Source organism: Procambarus clarkii, chromosome 8 (genome assembly GCF_040958095.1).
Source record: "Procambarus clarkii isolate CNS0578487 chromosome 8, FALCON_Pclarkii_2.0, whole genome shotgun sequence".
NCBI lineage: Eukaryota > Metazoa > Arthropoda > Malacostraca > Decapoda > Cambaridae > Procambarus > Procambarus clarkii.
The window spans coordinates 40,394,804-40,414,220 of NC_091157.1; the positions used below are offsets into that span (position 1 = coordinate 40,394,804).

General features: G+C 42.3%; 1 protein-coding gene and 1 long non-coding RNA gene across 6 annotated transcripts in view; one reads left to right on the top strand and one right to left on the bottom strand.

Annotated features, from left to right (window-relative positions):
* Nucleotides 1-19,417, bottom strand: part of LOC123759720 (carboxypeptidase D) — a 298,163-nt gene that overhangs the window by 209,175 nt on the left and 69,571 nt on the right. The gene's annotated exons all lie outside the window — the stretch shown is intronic.
* Nucleotides 8,480-9,512, top strand: LOC138362139 (uncharacterized). Its single transcript, XR_011227441.1, has 3 exons — nucleotides 8,480-8,906; nucleotides 9,014-9,070; nucleotides 9,254-9,512. It is a non-coding gene; the product is annotated as an uncharacterized lncRNA (long non-coding RNA).

Consider the following 19,417-nt stretch of genomic DNA (forward strand, 5'->3'; position numbering starts at 1 on the left):
TCAGGAACACCACCCAGTACCTGCTGGGAACACCACCCAGTACCTGCCAGGAACACCACCCAGTACCTGCTGGGAACACCAGCCAGTTCCTGCCGGGAACACCACCCAGTACCTGCTTGGAACACCACCCAGTACCTGCTGGGAACACCACCCAGTACCTGCTGGGAACACCACCCAGTACCTGCCGGGAACACCACCCAGTACCTGCTGGGAACACCACCCAGTACCTGCTGGGAACACCACCCAGTACCTGCTGGGAACACCACCCAGTACCTGCCAGGAACACCACCCAGTACCTGCTGGGAACACCACCCAGTACCTGCCGGGAACACCACCCAGTACCTGCCGGGAACACCACCCAGTACCTGCCAGGAACACCACCCAGTACCTGCTGGGAACACCACCCAGTACCTGCTGGGAACACCACCCAGTACCTGCCAGGAACTCCACCCAGTACCTGCTGGGAACACCACCCAGTACCTGCCAGGAACACCACCCAGTACCTTCTGGGAACACCACCCAGTACCTGCCGGGAACACCACCCAGTACCTGCCAGGAACACCACCCAGTACCTGCCAGGAACACTGCCCAGTACCTGCCGGGAACACCACCCAGTACCTGCTGGGAACACCACCCAGTACCTGCTGGGAACACCACCCAGTACCTGCCAGGAACACCACCCAGTACCTGCTGGGAACACCACCCAGTACCTGCTGGGAACACCACCCAGTACCTGCCAGGAACACCACCCAGTATCTGCCAGGAACACCGCCCAGTACCTGCCAGGAACACCGCCCAGTACCTGCCAGGAACACCACCCAGTACCTGCTGGGAACACCACCCAGTACCTGCTGGGAACACCACCCAGTACCTGCTGGGAACACCACCCAGTACCTGCTGGGAACACCACCCAGTACCTGCCAGGAACACCGCCCAGTACCTGCCAGGAACACCACCCAGTACCTGCTGGGAACACCACCCAGTACCTGCTGGGAACACCACCCAGTACCTGCTGGGAACACCACCCAGTACCTGCTGGGAACACCACCCAGTACCTGCTGGGAACACCACCCAGTACCTGCCAGGAACTTCACCCAGTACCTTCTGGGAACACCACCCAGTACCTGCCAGGAACACTGCCCAGTACCTGCCGGGAACACCGCCCAGTACCTGCCAGGAACACCACCCAGTACCTGCTGGGAACACCACCCAGTACCTGCTGGGAACACCACCCAGTACCTGCTGGGAACACCACCCAGTACCTGCTGGGAACACCACCTAGTACCTGCTGGGAACACCACCCAGTACCTGCTGGGAACACCACCCAGTACCTGCTAGGAACACCACCCAGTACCTGCTGGGAACACCACCCAGTACCTGCTGGGAACACCACCCAGTACCTGCTGGGAACACCACCCAGTACCTGCTGGGAACACCACCCAGTACCTGCTGGGAACACCACCCAGTACCTGCTGGGAACACCACCCAGTACCTGCTGGGAACACCGCCCAGTACCTGCCAGGAACACTGCCCAGTACCTGCTGGAACACCGCCCAGTACCTGCCAGGAACACTGCCCAGTACCTGCTGGGAACACCGCCCAGTACCTGCCAGGAACACTGCCCAGTACCTGCTGGGAACACCGCCCAGTACCTGCCAGGAACACTGCCCAGTACCTGCTGGGAACACCACCCAGTACCTGCTGGGAACACTGACCAGTACCCGCTGGGAACACCACCCAGTACCTGCTGGGAACACCACCCAGTACCTGCCAGGAACACCACCCAGTACCTGCTGGGAACACCACCCAGTACCTGCCAGGAACACCGCCCAGTACCTGCCAGGAACACCACCCAGTACCTGCCAGGAACACCACCCAGTACCTGCAGGGAACACCTCCCAGTACCTGCTGGGAACACCACCCAGTACCTGCAGGGAACACCTCCCAGTACCTGCTGGGAACACCACCCAGTACCTGCAGGGAACACCACCCAGTACCTGCCAGGAACACTGCCCAGTACCTGCTGGTAACACCACCCAGTACCTGCTGGGAACACCACCCAGTACCTGCAGGAACACCACCCAGTACCTGCTGGAACACCACCCAGTACCTGCAGGGAACACCTCCCAGTACCTGCAGGAACACCACCCAGTACCTGCTGGGAACACTACCCAGTACCTGCTGGGAACACCACCCAGTACCTGCTGGGAACACCCCAGTACCTGCCAGGAACACCACCCAGTACCTGCTGGGAACACCACCCAGTACTGCTGGGAACACCACCCAGTACCTGCCAGGAACACCACCCAGTACCTGCTGGGAACACCTCCCAGTACCTGCAGGGAACACCTCCCAGTACCTGCTGGGAACACCACCCAGTACCTGCTGGGAACACCACCCAGTACCTGCTGGGAACACTGACCAGTACCCGCTGGGAACACCACCCAGTACCTGCTGGGAACACTGACCAGTACCTGCTGGGAACACCACCCAGTACCTGCTGGGAACACTGACCAGTACCTGCTGGGAACACCACCCAGTACCTGCCAGGAACACCACCCAGTACCTGCCAGGAACACCACCCAGTACCTGCAGGAACACCTCCCAGTACCTGCTGGGAACACCACCCAGTACCTGCCAGGAACACCACCCAGTACCTGCAGGGAACACCTCCCAGTACCTGCTGGGAACACCACCCAGTACCTGCCAGGAACACCGCCCAGTACCACAGCGCCCGGAATGAAAACAGAGAAAGTGGCGATATTTATTATGGAGTAATGAATGCATTTTGAGAGGAGGAGAGATGAGGTAATGAGACCAGCGTCACTGAGGCTGGGTACTGTGAGGAACCTCACGGAGACTCGCATCTCAATGAGTAAAGGGGGGGGGAGGGGGAGCATCAACGTGTATTCAGACTAGAAAGCTGTGGTGACACGGAGTGCCAACTGCCAGCAGAGAGCGTGCCTCATAGAATGCTCAAGTGCCAGTCACAGAGTCAGCTAAAGGTCTCATGACTCGTGGGTTGGATGTGAGGGAGTCATATTCAGTGAAGCACTGGTTCATTACTCATTAGTTGTTTCTGGTATGAACGGTCATCTTCTCTCTCCAGGACGCTGCATTTCTTCATTTGACTCTGCACTCATCAATGTGTGCCTGCACGATGAGCTTTAGTTCTTGGGCCTCGCCTTTTTAGCCGCTGGTTGTCCAAAGCAATGACTCCTGGCCTATTTCCCTATCTTATCTTTTTTTTAGATTATGACTGGCGTTTGTTTCCACAATCCCGTTCCTTTAGTTCATTCCATGTTCCCCACTAGTCTTACGCTAAATGAACACTTCCTTACTTCTGAGCACTTATATGACTCATTTGAGTCTCAAGCTTCCACCCATGCCCCTTTGTTCTATTCGTGTTCATTGTGAACTGGTCCTCTATTTCCGCTCTGTGGATTTACAGGAGTATTTTGTGCGTCTTGATCATGTCTCCCATCTCGCCATTTTTCTAGCATCGTCAGGTTTAGTTCCTTCAGTCTCTCTTCATAACCCATCTTTCGCAAGTGTGGGAGGAGCCTCGCTGCAAACTTCTGAACCTTTCCTAGTTTCCTTATGTGTTTCTCTAGGTGGGGCTCCATGATGGGCGGTATTCTCTAAGACTGGTCTCACGCAGGCATGTACAGCGATCTAAATTATTCCTCGTTTAGATTCCTGAACGATGTTCTGATTTTTTTAGCATAGAAGAGTATGCTGCTGACGTTATCCTATTCATGTGCGCTTCCGGAGATGGGTTTGGTGTTATATTCACTCCCAGGACTTTTTCTCGAGTCATCACAGGTAGGTAGTTCCTCTTCATTGTGAATTGCCCCTCTGGTCTCCTGTCTCCTTTTCCCATTTCCATCACTTAACACTTGTTCGTATTAAACTCCAGTAGCCATTTCTCCAACCATCTCTGCAACTTGTTCAAGTCCTCTAGAAGAATCCTACAATCCTCATCTGTCACAACTCATCCCATTAATTTTACAACATCTGCAAATATCGACATATAGACTCAATTCCTGCAGATAGGTCATTTACGTAAATGAGAAGTATATTTGGTCTCAGCCCAGATCCTTGAGGTACTTGTCCCTCTTCACAGCCCGACTTCTCGCCCCTTACTGTTAAGGAGTCAGAGAGTAACAGTAAGTAATTCCTTACCCATGTTACGGTTTTTCTGTTTACTCCCGCCTGCCTCTTAAGTTTGCATAGTAATCTCTTGTGAGGTACTGTGTCAAAGGCTTTTTGGCAGTCCAAAACACGCAGTCTGCCCATCCTTCTGTGTTCTGCCTTATTCTTGCTACTTTATAATATACAACTCCAGTAGGTTCGCTAGGCATGTGGCTGACCACCATTCCTTCCCCCCGTCCCATCCCAATTCCTTATCCTGGCCCTTCCCAGTGCTATATAGTCGTAATGGCTTGGCGCTTTCCCCCTGGCAATTCCCTCCCTCTCTCGCTAGGCATGTTTTCTCCCTTAAAGCCATGGTGGTATTTGCTTACATATCTTATTTTCTCGAAGTGTGTAACTAGTCTTAACCTGATTATTCTTTCAAGTACTTTCGTCCAGTGATGCTGGTTGTTTCTTAACTTAATCTGCTGTCACCTCAATCTTGGACAGTCTGTGATCTTGGGTCATCATCTCCGCTAACACTGGGAGCTGCTCAGGCTCTGCTGTGAACACTCCAGGCAAACTGGCGTTCAGTACCTCACAGATTCCCTTACTTATTTCCCTTATTGCTGGTATAAAACCCTCCTCAGCCTCCTTGTGTTTCCACTTGACTCGGTCCATCATTTTTTGTACTGTCATTCCTCTAAGTTCTTCCTTCCACTGTACATTCACCAGATTCTCTCTTTTCCTCAAGTAAGCCCATTTTCTATAGTCAACTCTCCTTTCTCTGACTCCTGAGCCCATGGTCATAGTCTGGAGTTTGGTCAAAGATTAGGACACAATGACCACTGGCTCCTTGTGGTATTTCATGTTCCAAGTTATCCTTGTCTTCCTCACGGTGATAATTTTGTATGAAGATCAGGTCTAATGGAGTTGCTGAATCTCTTTTTTTCTCTGGCCTCATCCCTCACATGCTGTGTCGAGAAGTTCCTGTCTATAACTTTCACAAACTTTACTCCCATGTTTCTTCCCCACGATGGGGGGGGGGGGGGATTACTCGTTTCCAAATTAATCTCAACGAGATTTAGGTCTTGCATGACCAGCAGTTTTCCTTTCATCCTGTGGGATGCTGTTGCTGCTCTCCGGAGTTCATCTTGCAGGCCTTGTTGTTGTCATCATATTCATGTCTGGGTGTTGTGCTCTTTAGTGGGGGATTGTAGAGTACATGGACCCCCTATCCTCTTCCCATCTATTGGCAGAGTGCCCATGATGGAGCCCGTACGACCATTTGTACTCCACTCTTCAGTTCCTCTTAACTTCCACTTCTGTTTTGTCACTTTCCCTCTCTGCTTCTGTTTCCTTTCTTTCCTTATCACTTGGTATCTCTCTGGAATAATTGCATCCGAGATCATATAATTTATTTTAGGTTCCAGTATTGCAATTATGTCAGGATCTGCTTCACTCTTTCTTTTAATTCCTCTGCTTTATTTGATACTCCATCAGCATTGGTGCACCAGCTTTCAAATTAAATTTGATCTTTTACATTTAAGCGTTAATTTTAAGCCACCGAGGTCCATCACAATCTATGTATTTGCTAGCCAGAGATTTGTCGACAATGGACAACAACATGGTAGTACGTCCGAGCAGTGTTAGCCTTCAAATTGTAGACGGTTGGGATGCTAGCCAATCACGAGGCACTAGGCCTCTAACGTCATTCCTCATAGAGCCGCACGGGTGCCTACCCAAGTGGGGGCCAGCAGTGTATAGCCAGACCAGAGCAAGGTAAGACCTCGGGTGAGCTGGTCATATTGTGTTCCCACACAATAAAGATATCAAGAAGGAATCCAAGTGTATTATTTATAATCCCAATTAAGAGACTTCACCATATCTCCAACCAAGAACAATATGAGAAGAAACAATAAACCTTGAGACTCTTCTTGGAAACTCAGTTACCAGAGTTCATATAGCTCATCTGCCTACCTGTCTCCCTCGGTGTGTGCTGCAGCTCAGAGATGGATGCTGTCCTATCTCCAGTAAGTGGTTGTGCGGAGGGAAGCTCCCTGGAATAGGGAGAGGGTGAGAGGCTGAGGGGATCTGGGAGCCTGGGGGGCTGGGGGGGGGGTAGATGGGGTCTGGGGCAATAAAGGGGGTATAAAGGGTATAGTGGGTCTGAGAGGTAGGGCAGGTCTGAGAGACATAAGGGGAGCTGAGAGGTAGAGTGAGGCTGAGATTCAGATAGAGGTTGAGAAGTAGAGGGAGAGAGAGAGAGAGATGAAGCGGGAAATGAGGGGAGAATGGAGTATGGGGGGATGTGAGGGGGAAGAGAGGCTGTGAGTCAGGGGGTGTGCAAGGGGCAAGGGTGGGTTTTTGGGTTGAACAGGGGGGGGGGGGTAAGTGGCCAGTGGGGGCGGAGGATATGAGTAGGGAGTAGGGTGAGAGAATGGGTTTTAAGGGCAGTGAATAAGTGAGGGGGCAGAGGTGTCGCGAGGTGAGGGAGATCTATGGTAGGTGAGTTGCAAAGGAGGGGTGAGGGGTGAGCTGGGAGGGGGGTACAGAGGGGTTGAGAGGGGCAATGGAGGGGGAGGGACTAAAGGGTGAGGTGGAATAGAAGGGATAGAGGACAGAGGGGGGGGGGGGGCAGAAGAAATGCTGGGAAAGAAGGGGAGAGATGGGAGGGCTGAGTTGTGGTGGGTCAGGTCACAGGGGGCGGGGCCAGGGGTGGGTCAGGTCACAGAGGCGGGGCCCGGGGTGGGTCAGGTCACAGGGGGCGGGGCCAGGGGTGGGTCAGGTCACAGGGGGCGGGGCCAGGGGTGGGTCAGGTCACAGGGGGCGGGGCCAGGGGTAGGTCAGGTCACAAGGGGCGGGGCCAGGGGTGGGTCAGGTCACAGGGGGCGGGGCCAGGGGTGGGTCAGGTCACAGGGGGCGGGGCCAGGGGTGGGTCAGGTCACAAGGGGCGAGGCCAGGGGTGGGTCAGGTCACAGAGGGCGGGGCCAGGGGTGGGTCAGGTCACAGGAGGCGGGGCCAGGGGTGGGTCAGGTCACAAGGGGCGGGGCCAGGTGTGGGTCAGGTCACAGACTGCGGGGCCAGGGGTGGGTCAGGTCACAGGGGGCGGGGTCAGGGGTGGGTCAGGTCACAGACTGCGGGGCCAGGGGTGGATCAGAGTAGTAGGGATGACATGCCACAGACGATATTTTGTTTCTGGGAAATATCGTCTGTAGCATGTCAGGGTTTTCAGGTTCCAAAGGGAAAATATCGTGTGTAGCATGTCAGGGTTTCAGGTAAATTTAGAATATCGTCTGTGTGGAGCCATGGTTTTCAGGCCAAATAATCGTTGTGTAGCGTGTCAGGGTTTTCAGGTCAATATCGTCTGTGTGAGCCAGGGTTTTTCAGGTAAATTTTGGTGTCACAGATTTTAGAAGTATGGATTTCTTATGAGAAAAATAATTTCCGAGACATAGAAGTTTGTTAAAAGCCTTATGGGAGAAATTCAAATAACGTGTGTATCACTTTAGGGGTTTCCAGGAGAACTCTACGGACATGTTTTACATGTTTTCAACTTACAAAATCGTCTATGTAAGCCTTAGTTTATTCATATAAATTTAGAAAATCACCTGTGTAAGTCATGGTTTTCAGGGTTTCATACATCACACCCCCTCCCTCCCCCTTACCTCGCAATCTGTCGCGTCACCTTTATTTACTTAGCGCCCAGCCAGCCAGCCTTCGGCTCTTAATCTTATCTTATCTTATCCGTAATATCTGGACCGTCCCCTCCTCTCTCTCTCTCTCTCCCTCCTCTCTCTCTCTCCTCTTCATATTATTCCCTCTTCCTATTTTCTGACATACTAATATTTTATTCCTTTTTCATTAACCAGTCAGTTTTATACAAATCAACCGAAAGCATCTCAATGTAACCTTTAATACTGAAACTGCCTCAGAGACTATCTAAGCTGGCCCCAGCTACCTGCCCCAGGCTATCTGCCCGAGGCAATCATCACCTGATTACCTGCCCCAGACATCCACCAGTCATTGTCGGCATTCGCCACCGTAATAATTTATATATATATATACATTAAGCGTTAATAAAACTTATTTATTTATTTATAATTTATTTAGTCATCTAATTCATAGTTTACACAATTTATAATAAAAGAGTTTATTCCCAGTATTCGCCAATCATTCTCGCTATTAATAAAACAGCCAAACGCTCACTCAGGGGCACACTATCGTTATTACGCTCATTCAGGGGCCCCCTCAGATCGCCAAAGTCTCAGAGGCCTACACTTTCAGTCTACATTCAATCTTCATCCTGTTCACAAGGTTCCCCTAGCCTAGTCATATCATCATGTCAGTGTGTCCTCTGTGCCTGTCTCCTATCAACAACGAAATCGTTCATGTGTGTCAAACACGATGTTTAACATGCCTAGGTGAAATGTCCATCAACGCTCTTCAAGAATGCAGACTATACTGTATAGGATGCAATGGGCCTACACCGCCTGGACATTTTGACGTAACCTGTACCAGCTGTGGACAACTCTATTGTGCAAATCGTAAGTACCGCTTTTTCTCGCACATTCAATAAACTTTCAAAGAAAATATATATCCGAAACACACATACATACATACAGACAGTCAATTTATATATATTATTTTCATTTCAGTTCATGGTTCTACTTCCTGCCCATACTGTCGTTTCTCCGTTAACCGGGAACCTCCCACCGAAGCCAGAAACGTCATTGAACCTCCACCCAAACGCCGTCGCATCATAAATAACCGTACGTTTTCACAATAATTTTCGTAATTTTAAAAGTTAATAATTGTATTTTTAACAAGTGTATAAACAAGTAATAAGTACTCATACAGAAAAATATTTCCATTACAGGAGTTCCTATTCGTGATCAAGAGAATCTCATACTTGGTGGAATCAACATCCCAGCTCGTAAGTAATATTATTATTTATCTGTAATTCAGTTTTTCCTCTTATTTAAACTTTTTGTTTTTCCTCTTAATAATAATTCCTCTTATTTACACGATATTTTCCTATTAAGGTTTTCAAATCCTCTTATTGTTTTCAAATTTGTTTTCCTCTTAATGTTTATTCATTGCTAATATTATATTACAGAATCTCCCCTGGATTCAACCCAACCCTCTGAGTGGAGCACACCTGTACGCAGTCAACCCCAGCTGTCCCAGGAGCTAGAAGAAGATGCACCAGACGGCAACCAGCAGGCATCCTCAGATGAAGAAGAAGAAGACAATCAACCCCCTGTTCACGACATATCAGATGAAGAAGTCAACGCTCCAGATTCCCCAGAGGTACTTAACTTAGATAACGTTGTTCCGCGAGTGTTAGAAGTCATTAACCATTTCGAAGGATCATTCTCGAGCATTCGTTCTCCATTCCCGGTCATTTAGACGCTGACCCCAGCGTATATATAAATAGGTATAGGGAATTTTTTATAGAATATATAGACAATCAGTTCAGACAAATACAGGAAGAATTCCCTCCCTCATTTCACATTTACCCTGATGTAAGCCTAATTTTGCAAAAACTTAATCATGCCGACGATCAATATGAAATATTAGACGAAGTATTTTCAATTAGAGGCGAAACTCAGATTGTTACACAGGAAGAGGTGGAAGTTCTTGTAAATTCATGGGTTGACGAAATGTCTGCTAAAATTGACGAATGCCTAAAAAATGTCCAATCCTCAAGTGTAGGAATTCATTCCATGTCAGGCTTTGCCATTAATTTTTCGTATATTCGCCACCCTATGCACCTTGGATCTTACGTACCATATCCTGCAAAATTAAAGGGTAAAGAATCAGTATTTAATCCTGAAAGTGAAGGAGATGAGTGTTTGTTACAGTGCATTGCAGCGTATAAAAACTTAGCATTGGGCAGGACTGATAACGTTAGAAACATTACAAAACCTTCGATGGTGTAGAAGATTCGTAGTATGGGCAGATGAAATCAGATTCCCCGTATCATTTGATAACCTTAAGAAAATAGAGAAGCTTAACAAAATTTCTATTTATATTTATACAATAACTCATGAAAGTAACAGATACTATCTTAGTTTAGCTAGGAAAAGCCAGGAAAAGTATGCCGATAAAGTCCCTTTGTTGTTATTAGAAGGCAAGCATCTCTGTTGATCAAGGATTTTGATAAATTTGTAAAGAATATTAACCATAACTACGGAAGGATTCCTGACACTCATAAATTCTGTAAAATTTGCCTTTTGCATGCTCCCTTAGATGAAATTCAGGCTCACGAAGAGTCATGCACTGTATCCCAAGTATTTTCGTTCTATAATCCTAGTGATAAAATCAGTTTTAAAAATTACGGTAGGACCTATAGCCCAACTCACACCGCCTATTACGATTTTGAATGTCTATTAGACCGTCAAAATCCTAGAGGCATGGTGGAATGTAAGCATAAAGCAATTGCTTATGCTTACATGATTTTAGACAGGGAATTCAATGTCGTAGAAACGTATTCATACGTAGGCCCAGACGCGGTCAATCATTTTATTACCAAGCTAGAAGCCTCATGGAAAGCTATTCATGCTCAGCTCCCCAACTTCCCTAAGAACTTGTCTAGAGAACAGGAAAGAATGTTTCAAAGACAAAATACGTGTCAATTGTGTCATCAAACTTTCAAGGATAAGAAAGATAAACATAGACATCATAATCATGCTATTCAGGAAAATAATTACTTAGGTGCTTATTGTGCTCGTTGCAATTTACAATGTAAAAATGCTCGTAGATACTTGACCACATTTTCCCATAATGCTGCCTATGATCTTGGAATTATACTTAAAGAACTGTCCAAAAATCCTCACCGCGATGTAGAAATTCTAACCAAGGAAGGATTGAAATTTATGCAAGTCATCATAGGTAAACTTAAATTCCTAGATAGCCTAGCTCTCCTTAATGGGTCATTAGGAACCTTAGCAAGCGAGCACGTTGCCGGTAAGAAACCCACCAAGTACACTGAACACATACTAAATGGCGTATCCGATGAAGCTAAAGCTCTGTTAATTAAAGGTAAACAAAGCCTATGTTATGATTATATTTCTTCCATGGACGTGTTAGATGAACCTCAGCTCCCTTCGCGAGATAAGTTTTACAATGTTTTACATGACTCTCCACTGTCTGAAGAAGATTATAACAATGCTCTTAAAGTATTTAATTTAGGGAACTGTACAAACATCAAGGATTACCTCATGTTATATTTAAAAGTTGACGTGGGAATGCTAGTTGATATATTTACACTTTGGCGAACATCACTGAAAGAAATTTATGAACTAGATATTGTTTTCTATGTATCACTTCCTAGTTATGCTTGGGACGCGTTCTTATTTAAATCAAAAGTTGTACTTGACTATGTGTATGATCAGAATATATATGATTTGTTGAGAAGGAATCTTAGAGGAGGGTTCACATCTTCCATTAGACAATTTACACAGGCTGTTAACGAGCACACTACATCTAACCCTAGCTCTGATGACGATACTCACATTTTGTACCTCGACTTTAACAGCTTATATGCAGCGTGCATGGCTGAGGTACTTCCCCAGGGAGGGATTAGACCAATTAACTGACCTTGAGCGGGATACCTTATTAGGGCAAGGGTTACAACATATCCCCTGTAATCAAGACAAGGGCTATTGGATTTTATGCGATACAAAACATGTATCTCCGAGGTAGCCAGGTATACTGATGATCTGCCCCTTGTACTGTCTCATACTAATATAACTGAGGAGTTTTTGTCAGAGTACAGTAAGAAAACCCTTAATGATGAAAAACGTAAGCTCCCACCTAAAAATACTAAGTTAATTGCATCCCACTTGCCCCAAAACGACTACTTAGTAAGCCTTGATTTCCTGCAATTGCTATTAAAACTTGGACTAGAAGTTGAACGAGTAAAAACAATCTATGAATTTAAACAGGCTCCCTATTTAAAAGATTTATTCAACCAACATTCGAGAACGAGCCAATACCACCTGTAAAGTTAAAGGAAAAGCTTTTAAACTCATAAGTAATACAGTCCTGTAATGGGAAATCAATGACAAATATATCTAGATATGCTAATACTCACCATCTAGTAACGACAAAACATTCATTCTTAACTCATGCAAGAAACCCTTTGTATAAATGAGCTGTCTCTTTAGGTCAAGATAGGGTTCTCTGTACAGTAATGAAAGACATCCTTAAAGTTACCACTCCTTCTTACATGGGTTATCAGATCTTGCAGATAGCCAAGAGGCGTTTATACGAGTTCCTGGTATATGTAGTTAAAGCCCATTATGGGGAGAGAGCTAGACTAATTTATACGGATACAGACTCATTTATATTTACTCTAACCTGTAAGATGCTTTCCAAGAAATGACAAAAGCTCCTCTAGTAGATTATATGGATTTCAGTAATTTTGACAAAGATCATCCCATGTATTCTGCTACTCGCAAAGGTGAACTAGGACTCCTCAAGTCAGAAGTAAAGCAGAAAATCATAACTGAATTAATTGCACTCAAGCCTAAAACTTACTCTCTCCTAAACCCTTGATAATGAACATTTATGTAAATGTAAAGGGATTCCTTATCACCAACAAAAGAAAATAACACATGCATCTTTTTCAGAACACATTAGAGACAAATACAACTTTTAATTTGTATCCCGATCTATTCGTAATGTTAATGGACAGATATGCACGTGTAAAACAACTAAGCGCGGTCTGTCAGCTTTTGATGACAAGAGGTACCTCATTAGTCCCACAGAGTCATTAGCTTACGGTCACCAGACATTCCAGAGCGTGAGGTACGGGTACAGGTAGAGGAAGAGGTACAGGAAGAGGTACAGGTAGAGGAGAGGTGCAGGTAGGGATCCAGTAATTGTAGATAATCCCCACCAAGACGTCAATTGTTCCCCATTTTTAATCTTTGGGAAAAGCGGGATAGAGTCGCTCAGCAATTATTCCCTAACAACAACTAAGTCTGTTACTGTATTGTCCTATGTATTATCTATAACTATATTCAAATGTCTTTTATATTATATTGGCTATGATTTGTTACTGTATTTGATATGAAAATGACTAAGATTTGTTACTGTATTTGATATGAAAATGACTAAGATTTGTTACTGTATTGGATATGTTATGACTATGATTTAATGTCTATGATAATGTATATTCTATGATTTTATTACTGTATTTGATATGTTCAAATTGCTATTTTAAAGACTGATTTATTTATTACTGTATTGGATATGTTATGATATTTGATATTCTATGATTTTATTACTGTATTTGATTATGAAAATGACTATGATTCAAATGTCTATAATAATGTATATTCTATGATTTTATTACTGTATTGGATATGTTATGACTATGATTTATTGGCTATGATATTGTATATTCTATGATTTTATTACTGTATGGTTATGTTATGACTATGATTTTATTGGTTATGTTTAAATAAAACTCGAATGTAGATTTCGTTTAAATACTCCTTTCATTATATATTTGTAGTTAGTCTATTGAATCCTAGCAACATGGAAGGGCAGAAAAAAGTTATTACTGAATCCCAGTTGAATATATTTAGTGAACCGTCAAGAATTATTATTGCTGGATTTTCAAATGGTGGGAAGAGCTATTTATGTGCTAAAATGATAGAGAAATATCAGCAGAACTTTGCAAAAATAATTATCTGTGGAAGCGGGTATAAAGAGTTGAGAACTAATCCACTTATTAAACATAAGATATCTTTTTACTCTGAAATTGTAAACCCTTTAGATGATCGTGATCCAGAGGACACATCTCATATATTAGTTGTTTATGATGACTTGTATGTTGAATCTACAAACTCTAAAATAGTAAGTGATATATTTACTAAGGGACGGCATGAGAACATCTCTGTTATTTTTATAACCCAAAATATATTTTTCAGTGGGAAATTTTCTAGATCTATAAGTTTAAATGCTTCTCATTTTATTCTGCTTAAATCAAGAGACTTGTCCCAGATAGAAACATTAGGCAGACAAATATTCGGAAAACAAGATGCCAAGAAATTTTTAGATATATATAAGAAAGTGATTTCTCGACAGTATGGGTATTTACTTGTTGACTTGGGCGTTAAAACACCTGAATCCATAATATTTAGGGGAAATATTGTAAATGAACCCCCATATGAAATAGTGTATCAATGGTGAACATTACACAAGCTCTTAATAAGATATACAATGACCCCAAGTCCATAGGTGGGTTTGGTGGCGTTTTAAAATTGTATAAGGCTGCAAAGAAAACAATCCCTGAAATAACTATAAAAGATGTGAAAGACTATTTAAAAACGTCTAATGCTTATACCTTACATCTATTAAAAAAACGTAAATTTAAACGAAGACGTATCTTAGCACCTAGACCTAAAGCTTTCTTTACCAGTGACTTGGCTGATATGACATTGTTAGCTAAGCACAACAATGATATTAAATATTTATTAGTTTGTGTTGATATATTTTCAAGGTTTGCACATGTAGTTCCACTATCCACTAAATCAGGTCAGAGTGTAAGTGAAGCCATGAAAGCTGTTCTGGATTTACCTTCATCAAAAGGTGTAAGGAAGCTTAACACTGATAAGGGCGGTGAATTCTATAATAAATATATGAAACGATTGTTAGACAGTAAAAACATTGATCTGTACAGTGTATTTTCTCAGGAAACTAAAGCCAGCATTGCAGAGAGATTTATAAGAACATTGAAAACTAAGATATATAAATATTTAACGGCTTATAACACCTTAACCTATATAAATGTTTTACCTGATATGGTTAAAACGTATAATAGAACACCACATAGAGGATTAAAGGGGAAAATACCTATTGATGTACATGCTTTATCTTTGCCTCAAGATGTGACTAGGCATTTAAGCTCATGTATAAAGGAGAGCAGCAGACTAAGCCACGCATCAGTAATCATCTGTCTGTAGGAGATACAGTACGGCTTGCCTTATCTAATCGTATTTCAAAGTTCAAAAGAGGTTTTCATCAACAGAACACTAAGGAAATATTTACAATTGCTCAAATTGATACTAAACAACCCGTGCCTTTATATTATCTAAAGGACTTAAATAATAGACTTATAGAAGGCGGATTTTATAGAGAGGAGTTGACTCCCACCTACTTGTCAGATACATTTGAAATTGAGAGAATTATAAGTAAACGTAAAGTTGGTAATACTACTTTATATAAAGTTAGATACGTCGGTTACGACAGTTCATTTGATCAGTGGGTGAATTCAGATGACGTGAAGAAACTATGAAGAAGCAGCCCTTAGTTAGCAAGTATCGTGGATTTATTGAACTATTAGCTAGATTAGGTTATAATTCTAGGAAAAAGTTAATTAAGACTCTTAAAAAGGAACATATACTTTGCTTATCAGAAATATTTAATAATTTCTTAAAAAATAAAATTGAAGTTGGGAAGCCTATTTTAAAGAGACTTTCTAAATATAGAGCTCTACTCCATACATTAGCCTGTAAGAAGAAAGCTATTTCACTCAAGAAAGACATATTAACAAGTAAAAGAGGAGGTAATTTATTGGGCATTTTACTTCCCATAGCTATAAATTTCATTTCAAGGCTATTTAATAAGGAATAATGAAAGAATTCTATCTTGTACCACGAAAAGCTATTGATCAACAGAAGCCTACGGCAGTAAGTGTTGAGAAGCCTACGACGACAGTGAGAACAAATCCTGTTATACAACACTTGATAGACTTAAGATTAAAGCTTAAGGATTATGATTTTGCTGTCTCCTTGTTAAATTATTTTAATACAACTGGACTTGTAAAGTGGGATGAGGAAGGGAACATTACATCGCCAGTTACTGGGCTCAATATTGTTGATGACGTTATAGGCAGGATGTGCACTCCGAAATTGTTATTCCCAGAAGATAAACTGCCAATTGCAAAGTTGTTCTACTCTTTGACATCTACACCTAAGAATTTATTTAGAAATGTAGATGCGAAAAATCAAGTGTTTTCTCCTCCAAGTTTGAAGAGGAAGATCAAGGCTGTAGATGAAGGAGAGTCTACCTGGATATCATATTAAGGTGAGTTTCTGTTTATTTTTATCATTTACTATTAGTCTACAGGATGGATAGTTACGTTATATATGCAGCGAGTAACTCTGATACTGATGTATTTAAAAACAATGCTCCCAATGCTTTTGAAAATAGATTACATAATCAGCTGCCTTTAGACCCGAATAAAGCTTATGAAGTGTGCCTGAAGAATATATTCCTGCCTCCATCTTATTTCGCTGTTAGGAGGAATGACCCGGAAAGTTTTATTTCAGTTCAACTTCTAGTGTCTAATAAAAGTTTATCTGATTTGAGTACGGTGAATACATCTTTCACTTTAAAGTCGGATATTTTAGCCAGTGATAATTGCATAGAGCTAACGACTATTTTAAATAGAGAAATTTCTACTATATTTTCAAAAGGTTCACTGAGTTTTATAGGACCCGTACTTAATTATAATTTCCCAGATCACGGGGACGTTTATATGAAATATGATTCGAGTATTAATCGAATTAAGTTTAATGCAGCATTTAGTGAGAAGTTGTTAAAATTATTTATTACAAAGGATGGAAAATTAGTTGTTCGAATTTCTTTATCTTTCGGTCGAAATATATGTAAAGTTATTGGAGCTGAAGTAGGTAAAGCCTATGATATTTTTATTATGAATAAGCCACCTAATAACAGGTTATTTGTACAAGATACTTGCTATTATCATCCTAGGCCAGGAGGCCGTATAGATTTCTTGTGTGTATATTGTGATAAGGTGCAGCCCACCATGTTTGGTAATCAGATTGTAAATATCTTGGATGTTGTTTCGTTTCAAAGTAATGTAACACACAGGAAATTATATAAACCTTTAAATACGACTAATATTGATGGCATCAGTATTAGATTAACAGATCAAGATGGGGAGCCTGTATATTTTGAAAAGGATGGATGTACGATTGCAGTATTACATATTAGACCCGTTGATATATAATGGCATGAGTAGAGGGAGTTTATCATTCTCTCTTGGCCTGTTTAAACATGAGGGTCGGGTTTGTACCGCTGTCTGTTGACGAGGTAGGGCGATTTATCGCTCCTCGAGGGAAGAGAGGTGGAGCACTGGGCGATATTACTGTTTTTGATAGAAGACATTTAAGAGGAGGTGGAATATTAAGTTTCTTAACTGGTCTAGCTCGTAGAGCAACTCCTTTCCTATTAAAAACTATATGCCAGCTGCATTGACAATGGGACAGAATGTTTTGCAGGATATAAATGCGGTCAAGGTACTTTGAAAGATTCAATTAGAAAACGCGGTATGGAAACATTGAAAAGTATAGGTCCTAAATTGTTAGCAGGTGGCCGAATAACGAAAAGAAAAACGAAAAGACCTGCCTATATAAAGAAAATGGATAGATATAAAGACGTGTTTTCATAAAAACAGTACTAGTTGTATGCTAGACGCAGACATGATGAGTGTAAATGCTCCTAGTGCAGCATTGCAAGTTCCTTTAGAAAATTATACAGCTGCTATAAGCGATGGCTTTCCTAAAGTTAGTCCTCATAGAATGGTTGAAAGTACGATATTTTCAAGACAGACACAGGATATTTTACCTGTGAATTCAAGTATTAACAATAAATTTAAAGACTCTTATATTGAATTCGTATCCCGGGAGTTAAGGGTCAATTTATTGATCTTTCGAGCTTGACGCTAGAACTGATGGTTGAATTAACGGGACCTGACGGAATTACGGCTTTAGCGGATATTAAAAATGCATCAATAGTCAATGGTTTGTCCCAGACAATGTTTAAAGCTGTAACTGTTTATTTAAATGAGCAAGTGGTGGAAACTAATTCACTATTTTCATATTTATCATATGTAAAGCTAATGACGACGCTTTCTGAATGTAAAGCTGAAAGATTTAAAGAACTGACGTATTTCTATAATGATGTTTTCCCTGAAAAATATGATGTAGATTATTTTAAGAATGCCTCAGAAGACCTTAAATCTAGATTTGTAAAGTTAAAAACTGAGGGAGTAAATTGTTGCTTTAAACTGCTATTGGACATTACAACTTTGAGCGAATATCTTTTGGATGGAATTGATATTCGTTTGAGATTAGAACTTAACAGTGATCCGTGGGTTATAAACAGTATTGAATCTGGATATAAGTTTAACATAAAACTAGCTAGAATGTGGATTGATCGGATAACTCCATTTGCATCTGGATTGGAGGCTATTAATAGAGCTCTGGCTGAACAAAATACACCAGTTACATATACGTTTGATAAGACACTCCATAAGACGTTCATTCTCGGTAATGGGCAGCAGAGATTAAGTATTGACCAGCCATGGGGGAGCATTATCCCAGATAAATTATTTATTATGATGATGGATATGGAAGCAATATCAGGAGCGTATACACTTAATCCACTTTATTTCGATCACTGCGATTTATCTAATGTATATATTACACGTGATGGGACAAACTTATTTAATATAACTTGCAAGTTCCCGAATAAATGTTCGAAACTATACTACGAGACTCAAAATACAGTAGGCTTTAATGCTTGCAATACCTTGACATATAATTCATTTATAAAAGGAAGAACATTACTGGCATTTAGACTAACGCCTGAGGAATTGAGAGATACCCTTCCTATAGAGGCTTCGGGCAACCTGAGAATTACATTAGAATTTGCTGTTCCAGCGAAATCAAATAAAGTTATTATTTTATTCGGAATTACAACGGGAGTATTGAGAATTTATTCAGATAGGCGAGTTGTGTGTGATACAAGAGCATGAACTGCAAACAAATTAATACGGCATTGAACGATATGAAAGGTAGTAAAGCTAAATATATTGGATGCTATTTAGCGACGGATATATATAGAATAATGAAGCAAATACGGGACAGGCCGATTATGTTTATAATAAATACCTTAGGAAGAGACTCTAAGGAAGTAATGGGTCACTGGATTGCTGTATATAAATCTAAACGGAAAATAGTTATACTCGATTCATATGGAATAAATGTGTATTCGCCATATATTTCGGAGTTTTTAAATTATTATAAAGACTGTGATGTATACACGTTTACAGAGAGACTTCAGAGTTTAAATACTTACGTATGCGGGCTATATGCGATGTTTTTCTGTTACCATCTTTCAAACAAGGATCTAAAAACTGCAATAAAGCTATTTGAAACTAGTTTTACTTATGGAG